General features: G+C 38.0%; 2 long non-coding RNA genes across 2 annotated transcripts; both read left to right on the top strand.

Annotated features, from left to right (window-relative positions):
* The first annotated feature begins 1,516 nt into the window (after positions 1–1,516).
* On the top strand, positions 1,517–2,133 carry LOC134818166 (uncharacterized). Its single transcript, XR_010160610.1, has 3 exons — positions 1,517–1,548; positions 1,726–1,855; positions 2,027–2,133. It is a non-coding gene; the product is annotated as an uncharacterized LOC134818166 (long non-coding RNA).
* A 560-nt stretch (positions 2,134–2,693) lies between these two features.
* LOC134818165 (uncharacterized) lies at positions 2,694–6,904 on the top strand. The gene is made up of 4 exons (XR_010160609.1): positions 2,694–2,784; positions 6,072–6,198; positions 6,412–6,580; positions 6,772–6,904. It is a non-coding gene; the product is annotated as an uncharacterized LOC134818165 (long non-coding RNA).
* The last annotated feature ends 1,596 nt before the right edge of the window (positions 6,905–8,500 follow it).

Genomic DNA, 8,500 nt, shown 5'->3' with positions numbered 1-8,500 from the left:
CCCCTCACCCAGTCGAAGGGTTTATTTTCGTGCTAAAATTAAAACCCGAATCATCTATTGAATTTTCCTTTTTCCCTTTATGAAAATTTATCAAAACCTTTCTTTTATCCCTTTCTGACTCGTTTTTTTTAAGGGGTAAAAACAGCAAGATGGTTTCAAGAAGGGACAGAGACAAACAAAACAAAAGAAACAGCCCCAACTAAAAACTCTAACCCAAATCAGGCATGTTTTCAAGTTACCGATAATTTTAAAATTTATTTAAAAAATAAAATAAATTTTTTTTAGGCTAAAATTTTTAAGTCGATTTTTAAAAATTGAAAACGGGGGTTTTTCAGTTTTGGGTTTTAAGATCTACTATTGGGGGTTTGGGGGGTTACTTTTGCACAATCGGGATAAGGTAATTAGTAAAAATAAAAAATTGGGGTTTGGGGGGCGGTTTAAAATAAAAGTCAAGATTCTTTTTTGTTCATAAAATTTATTCTTATTTGAGGGGCAACTGTTTTTTTTGGATCTTAAGATGGGGGGAAATTGGAAAAATTTTGAAAATTTTTTATCGGGGGGGTTTTTCTTTCGGGTTTGGGAACCAAAAATTTAAAATTTATATCTTAATGACATTTTTGGGAAGAAAATTTTATTCTATCTAATTTTAAAAAAGGGTTGCCCGGGACTGTTTGAACGGCATTAAAATAAATTTAAATTTAAATTTGGGACAAAGGAAAATTTTCCAGAAAAAATATTTGTAATTCCCTTTTTTTAACTATTTATTTTTAAAATTTTTAAAAATTATAGGATGGGGAAAACCCAAAAAAAGACGTCCGCACTGTAACCCAAAAATTATCCAAACCAAAGAATATCAAACCTTACCTTTAAAACTGAAAATCTTCTACACCATCCTCAAGAACTCATCCTCCTCAACGTCAAGTATCTAAACCCTGTTTCCCTCTTTCCCCCCGTTAATTGTAGCTAAATAATCCCTGCCCCCTTTTCTTCATTGCGTGTTCCAGCTCTTTCCCTCATCCCTACAATCAAAACCCTCGCAACCTTTTTTATCTATACAACTTTGGAAAGCAAATAGTAAAAAATAGTGAAAAGTGGTAAAGCAAGGGGTGAAAAAAATCGATCAAATAGGGCAAACCCAATTAACAAGTGGTAAAGTCCCCAGGCCGGGCCTGTAAAAAAGGTGGCGCACACAGGGGGATGGGGAAAGGGAGCTCACGTTTACACGATATGTAGGGAGGGGAAATGTTCTCGGGGACCAGGTAACTTTTACTGAAGAAATTGTAATCTCTTCTAGAGGCAGGCCTGGATTGTATTTTAACATGATTTCTGATGAATGTGTCAGGCCACGTTTATATAACTTATATAATAATATTTAATATTTTATTGGAATGTCCGATGTCCCACACCTCATCACGTGATAACCCACCAGATCATAGTGTCAGAGACTCAGTTTGCTGAGGGAGGATCCGGCAGGAAACACATGAGGGGAGCCTTGGTAACGGACGATGGCAGTATTTATTGGAGGCTGCGCCTTGCCTAACAAATTCGGTTAGTATTATTGGAGCTTGCCTAGCAAATTGTAATTGTTCGCAGCTTTTGACCAAAAATTCCAACATGATGTTACTCATTCGTCATCATTAGGTTCAATGAGCGCCGTAGTCACTACAATCTGTGGAATGTGAAATACACTTGTTTCATCACTTGTTTCATCTCTTTACTCCTCAGGATGCCACAAGAACTACCAGAGGCGTATCGTGGAAGAGGCAACACGTGTTATGCACTGTATAGCAAACAGACTGAAGTTAGCTCAGCAACACATCGACAGTGCTGTAATGTTCTATAAGATGGCTTTAAGGTGGGTCGTTAATAGTAATACTCGATACCGAAACGGAAGAGATTCACCATTTATACCGAAAATTTCAAAATTCCCGTACTTTTCTCTGGGAAGAAGAGTCTCTTAAAATTGGTGTCACTCTTGAAACTTATGTACAATGTACATAGATAACAATTTTGTAATATTTTTCAGTAAGCGAATATTACAAGGAAAGAGAAAGTCGCACGTGTGCGCGGCGTGTCTATACATTGTGTGTCGGACTGAACATACTCCACATATTCTACTGGATTTCAGTGAAATAATCAGGGTTAGTTGCTTTTAACTTAAGTTTCTGCATGAGTTTCCAAACTGACAAGTTTTAGAATGGACCAGGAAGTATTAGACTGAAGTAAACATTAGTCTCCATAACGTGGCACCTATACACACTGTAAGATCATAACCCGAACCCCCCCCCCCCCTAAACCCCCTCTCTCTACCTCTCCAGGATAACATGTTCCAGCTGCTCCGAGTCTACACTGTCTCTGTAACGCACTGTGTATCAAGCTCCCTGCTGCCGACCCCTGTCTCTTCATCAGCCGGTACGCTCAGCGTCTCCAGCTCGGAGATAAGAGCGACGTTATCTGTGTCACTGCCATGAGACTGGTCTCTAGGATGAAGAGGGACTGGATGGCTTACTGGTATGTCAACTAAAATGGGCCTGGAAATGTTAACCAGTTGTCTGGGTACCTATCAGAACGCAGGTGTTCTCTAAGTAAATCATCGCTGGTACAAGCTGTATATTTGTTATTTAAGTGACCACCACTGAGTCCTGAATTATCTCTTGTTCAGGCAGACGGCCAAGTTCTCTGTTGGGAGCGGCCTTGTAGTTTCCTGTAGACTCACAACTGTTCTCGTCAGATTAGCGACATCGCTAAAATAGTGAGGAATGCCACTGCTACTATAACGAAACGGTAAGTTCCTTTGTTTACAATTCCGATTAATTATCCATTAGAATTACAATACTCTGTTTTATTTGTTACTCAGTAACAGTTGCTCATGATTCATTACTCTTTATATTATACATACTTTATATATCGAAGACTTGGCATAATTACTCCTTATGTCTTAAGTCTATACAGTGCAGTATACGGGGCCTCTATATCTACTACTTACTAGTCTACTACACTCATTTATGATCTACACTCTGGTTTATGTAAGACTTGACTTCGTTGTGCAGCAGCTGCTTAAACTAGGGACGAAGAAATCATATCCTTCAATCTTACAATATTTTGTTATATTCGTACCCTGGTCGTATTTTGCTCCATAATGAACAGCGAAAATATCACTGTATCATGCTATCACACTGTAATTCGTTCCACTTCCAGATTAGATTACTGCACATTGCACAATGAAAGAATATTTTAATAAGAACAGATTTATTGTTCGTACCTTTGCGATTTTTATCGCATATCATTATCTCATGTTGGTATCCAAACCCAGGATACATGACACAAAAGGTTCGTTTTCACTTGTTTGCATGAAAAGCATTAATATAGTCAAAGTTGTACCCAACTCGTTCGATTATTCAATTAAATATTCAATCAATTCGATTAAACGTAATTCTTAGAGGATTAGATACCTGAAGATGGAAAAATATCTTGAAAAAGGACAAGATATTTACGAAACGTATTGTTCGTCAACAGAAACACGCCCAATCATGCTACCTAAAGCTCCACGACACACGTATATTGACATCTACCCAGACGAAGATGACCTGGACCGAGTTTTAGAGATGATAAAAAACGTCAATCAGACTATGAGACTGAAGTTATAATTTATAGAGCGTTGGAGGGGTCAGAGGAAGACATTATCGTTCTACACAATTTCGAACATACTCACCGTCAATATCGCTTGTGCGATAAAAGTCATGTTAGAAAAAGGTGTGTGGCTTGCCGAAAAAATCTCAACAATCGCGAGGGAGAATGCGATTTTTTGATCATAGGAAAAAACCATTTTGTCATCATTGAAGTTAAGAGTAAGTCATGTTTTAGTGAAGAATCACAGCAAAATCCAGCATTAACTAAACAACAACATAAGGCAGGATTGCAGAAATCCCACAAGGAATCGATGACACAGAGAAAAAGAATGGTAGACTTAATCAGAAGTATAGAGAGGCACACAAATATCTTTCCCTTTACTGCTTTTCCTAACTTCTTGAAAAAGTCATGCGCAGAATTAGATTTGAAGCCTGGTCAGCTATCATCGATTATATTCAAAGAAGATACAGAAGATTTCGCATCATGGTGGAGCAACAACGTTTCAGGGTTTTGACATAGATCCATCGAATCAGTCTGTTGCACGAAACCGTGATTTTCGTGCAAAACATGAGAAAGTCAGGAACATGCTGCTTGCAATTTGGTGTACAGATAATAAGGGCCGCTGTGATAAATCCAAGTGCAGCTTAGGATGGTGTATCAAGAATATTGATGATAAACTGCGCAGTGGAAGTTTTACGTTCAGGAAAAACAATCCAAACGTCATCCCAGCCCCAAATGTCATTAGGGACTACCTAGGAGTGAACAACCTCACTAAAGAACAGTTTGATGCTTACAATTCAAAGGAACAGCTACTTCTCATCAGAGGGCCCGCAGGAACGGGTAAAAGTGTTATACTCATTGCTAAAGCAATACAACTTGCAAAGTCGAATGAAAATAGAAAAATAATTTTTTTCAGTTCAGACACCGCTGCTAAGTTGGTTAAAACTGCTTTTGAAAGAGCAAGCGTTAGCAATTTAACAGTTTCCATTGAGGACACTGCCCTTCGGACCATGTTGCAGATGGGTGAGTTAATGTTGGAGACATTGTCTGACAAATTAATTAACAAGCAAGCAATAATTATTACATTTCCGATTATGGGTGTTGACGCGGTTCCTAATCAAGAAATTGACCAACAGTTTTCAGAAAAACTAAATTCACATCATGGTTGTGATTTGTTTATAGACGATCTACAATGTGTGTTACAGTTTGAGGACAGTGAGAAAACGAACCAAACCATCGATATGTTTGTTTCTTCGCTGTCAAAGGATCAGGACAATCGTCATATCTGGATAAGTTTTGACATTGCACAGGGCCTTTGTCTGAGCGTACCTGGCTCTATACTACCATTATATTCCCCCTTTCATACAATTACTCTATCAAAGAATTTGAGAAATACCTACGAAATATCGAAATGTTTGTCAGTGATGAGGGACCACATGAGATCAGGAAGATTTGATTCCTATAGCACCATCGTTCAACAAACACCAGGTCATCTCATCCGAGGACCAAAAATCAACATTCATGTTTTTAAGAACGACGATTCAGACATGATATCTAATTTCATAGAGAAAGAGCTCGGCAAGCTGGACCGGGGAAATGTTTTGGGACAGTATGATACAGCTCTACTTTTCCACGTGATTGGGGATGCCTCAATCGATACACTAGATAGATTAGCAAAAATACAAGTAGCAAAATATAGGTGTGAAGGAACTGCTGATACTTTATCCTTGCGTGGTAGCTCACTCACTTCTTCATGCGAATGGCCAGCAGTTATAGCAGTACATGAATTCGCGGAATTTTCCCTCCCTTCCCTATACTTAACTTTATCTCGAGCTAGAGTTTACTGTTCAGTTTTGCTATATCCAGGCTTTAATTCAACGCTAGAAGATATCGAACAATTCTTATCCGATGATTTCAAACACTATGCTAATATCATACGATATTAACAATGACTTTGTATGTAAATCAGATGTATTTGATTGTTAATTTCAGGTGCACATTTAAGGGGTCGTTCACATATTACGTAATCACTTTTTGGAGAATTTTTAACCCCCTCCCCCCTCCGTAATCAGTTTAACACATAGCTATTAGTATTGTGTCGAAATTACACTAGTGTAATCATTTGGAAAGCCCCCTCCCCCTCGGCTGATTACGTAATATGTGAACGACCTCTACCTCACAGATATGTCATATGATGTATATATCTTGATTTCAATAAGAATTGAGCTTCTTTGCTTTATTGTATACCTACTACAGTATATATTTAATTGTGCTAAAATGTCACCAAAATGGGTTAAGGAAAACTATAATTCTCACTAAACTTCAGATACCTCTACTTACACGTGATTACTGATAATATGAATAAATACACCTTAATAACTGTGTTAGTAGGGCCGTAATATTTTCACTTCAACAGTATTTTGTAAGTTCGATATTCTCAGATTGAAGGAGTTTTCAGAGACTCCCAGTAGTAAACTGAGTATTGAGGAATTTGAGAATGTTGATCTGGGAGAAGAGGAAGATCCTCCCGCTTTTAAAGCTCTTAAAATAAAGAACAAATCCCGAGAGGTATGTAGTGAATAGAAACCCGATGTGATGATGAATGTCAAGAGTGGAGACAGTTCGATAAATATAATTGGTGTGCTTTTAATTTAGATTCTTATCACGTCTATTTCAATTTAGTAACTAAACATTCCTGGTATTGATGTTAATTTGAAAACAAAATGTATACCCATATTATACCATTCTATCCCCTTTATAACCCAATTAACCTTCTACCAGTCTGATCTTTCTCTGGTGGAACGAGAAGTGTGTCAATACCAGAAAGAGTTGGAACAGGAGATTAAAGTCCAGGGGACGGTTAAAGGTGACGAGGGGGCTGAAGTAGACTCCTCTTCTCTTTACAAACCCCCTCCTTTTATGGAGAAGACTCCTAGCTGTAGCACTTCTGGTTAGTTGGAGTGGAACTGTTTTCACTTTGTGGTGATGATTATTCGTACCTCTTTTTGGGTGCATACTTGGACTTTTAATTTGTTGACACATTGAACTCCGGGCCAGCTAATCCATTAAAAGCTGGCAATCTCTGTTGAAATGTGAGAATATGAGAATGTGAGAGACCTAACTCCTCCGGTCCGGAATCAGGAGCACAAGGTCAAGGTATCAGAACAGCCTACGGTCTGATTCCTAACTACCTGGACGGAGAGGGAGCTGAGAAAAGAGATGCTAATCCTCCTAACGAGAAGGAAACTGTATCTGCAGCACAGGATGAAGTGAAGAAGGGAGGCTAAAATTAAACTAGAAATGGAGGGAAACCGTAAGTTCGTCTTTAAACACGGTTTTAAACTAGATTGGCTTTATAAATCGAATAGCGTAAATTTGTTTATTTTGAAACTTCACTTGCTATTAAGAAGTAACTATTTTTATAAACTCAGGGGATTTTCCGATGTGGATGACGCTGAGATTGAATATCTAATATTAACTCCAAAGGAAATCGAAATAAAGAAGAGACGGTATGTTGATGATGATTTAAATATTTTATAGTCTTTAAATTAAGAGAAACGATTTTGCGTCATTGGTTTGAAATTTGAAACGTTTTGTTTTCTCCCTCCAAAGACATCCTTTCTTTCATTGGGCTGAGTCGGATCTGGATGAGTTTTTAGAAGAGAAAGAACGGAAGAAAAGGGAGAAGGAGGAAGAAGAGAAGAGAAGGCCTAAACGGAAATACCGACGAGTACAGCGAGCTCTAAATGCGAACAAGGGAACTGCTAAAACTCCTGCAGAAGCGATGGAGAGAATGATCAAGGAGAAAAAGCTCTCTACTAAGGTAAGAATGATAACATAATTATGGGAATGTATACACGCATAAATCAGTGATGAAAGCAAAAATGTTTTCACAGCGTGTAATCTGACTGTAAAATTGGTACTGTTTTCAAACATAAAAAATGTCGCGAAACAAGATATACTTTACAATCTAACTATTTCAGATAAATTATGACGTGCTGAAGAAGCTAGGTAGTGAATGTGACGCTACGATAGATCGAATAAGGAGGGATACGGAAACAGATACCACCGATACCAAAAAAGAAAGGTAACTACAATGCTCTGAAAACACCTTCATATCCGAGAAGTATCGTCACTTTTGGCAAAAATCATTTCAGTAGAAAATCAATAATCATGAGTTCACATTGTGGATCAGCAATTTCACTATAACAAGCACAATACTCGCAGAATCTCTCTAACCTCAATACCCACACTCACTGTATACACGATTCCCAGGTTAGATAGTGTAGTATCAGATAGAACACGACACGACACAACAGAGTCTCAAGTAGATGACAGGATGCTGGTTGAAGAGGACTACGCTGCAGATCACGAAGAGGATGATTACTTCAACTACTCTGAAAACTTAGCCCTGAATGATGCCTCCACGATTATTGTTAGTTGCAGGGAATATTCATATTGATATATTACGTAAACTGGATTTTAGACATTTTAGACCCCATTCTCCTCCCTGTCCTACAAAAGCCACTTACACATATTTTGTATCTAGAACTACAATAAGGTAAGTATTTCTAAACCCCGTCCCGTCTTGACCGATAATAGATCTGGATACTGGTCGGTAGGTGAACCAGTAGTTAATACACCTGTATTACTACACCTGTATGTGTTGTGTATTTTTACTGGTCCAGATTCCAGATCTATATCTCAACGATCTCTTATCGTTTTGAGTTCCATTTTAATTTTAATTTTTGCTCTTTATACCTCTTAGTATTAATGATCCTTTAATTTGCAACATCTTTCAGCCGCTGATGATCTTGAAGATGAGTGAGATAATTGCTGAAGTTCAGTCCAAAGATGGGATTCGTAAACT

This window comes from Bolinopsis microptera, chromosome 7, assembly GCF_026151205.1.
Source record: "Bolinopsis microptera isolate Bmic1 chromosome 7, MBARI_Bmic_1.0, whole genome shotgun sequence".
Lineage (NCBI taxonomy): Eukaryota > Metazoa > Ctenophora > Tentaculata > Lobata > Bolinopsidae > Bolinopsis > Bolinopsis microptera.
This window is presented reverse-complemented; position numbering and strand designations above follow the sequence as displayed.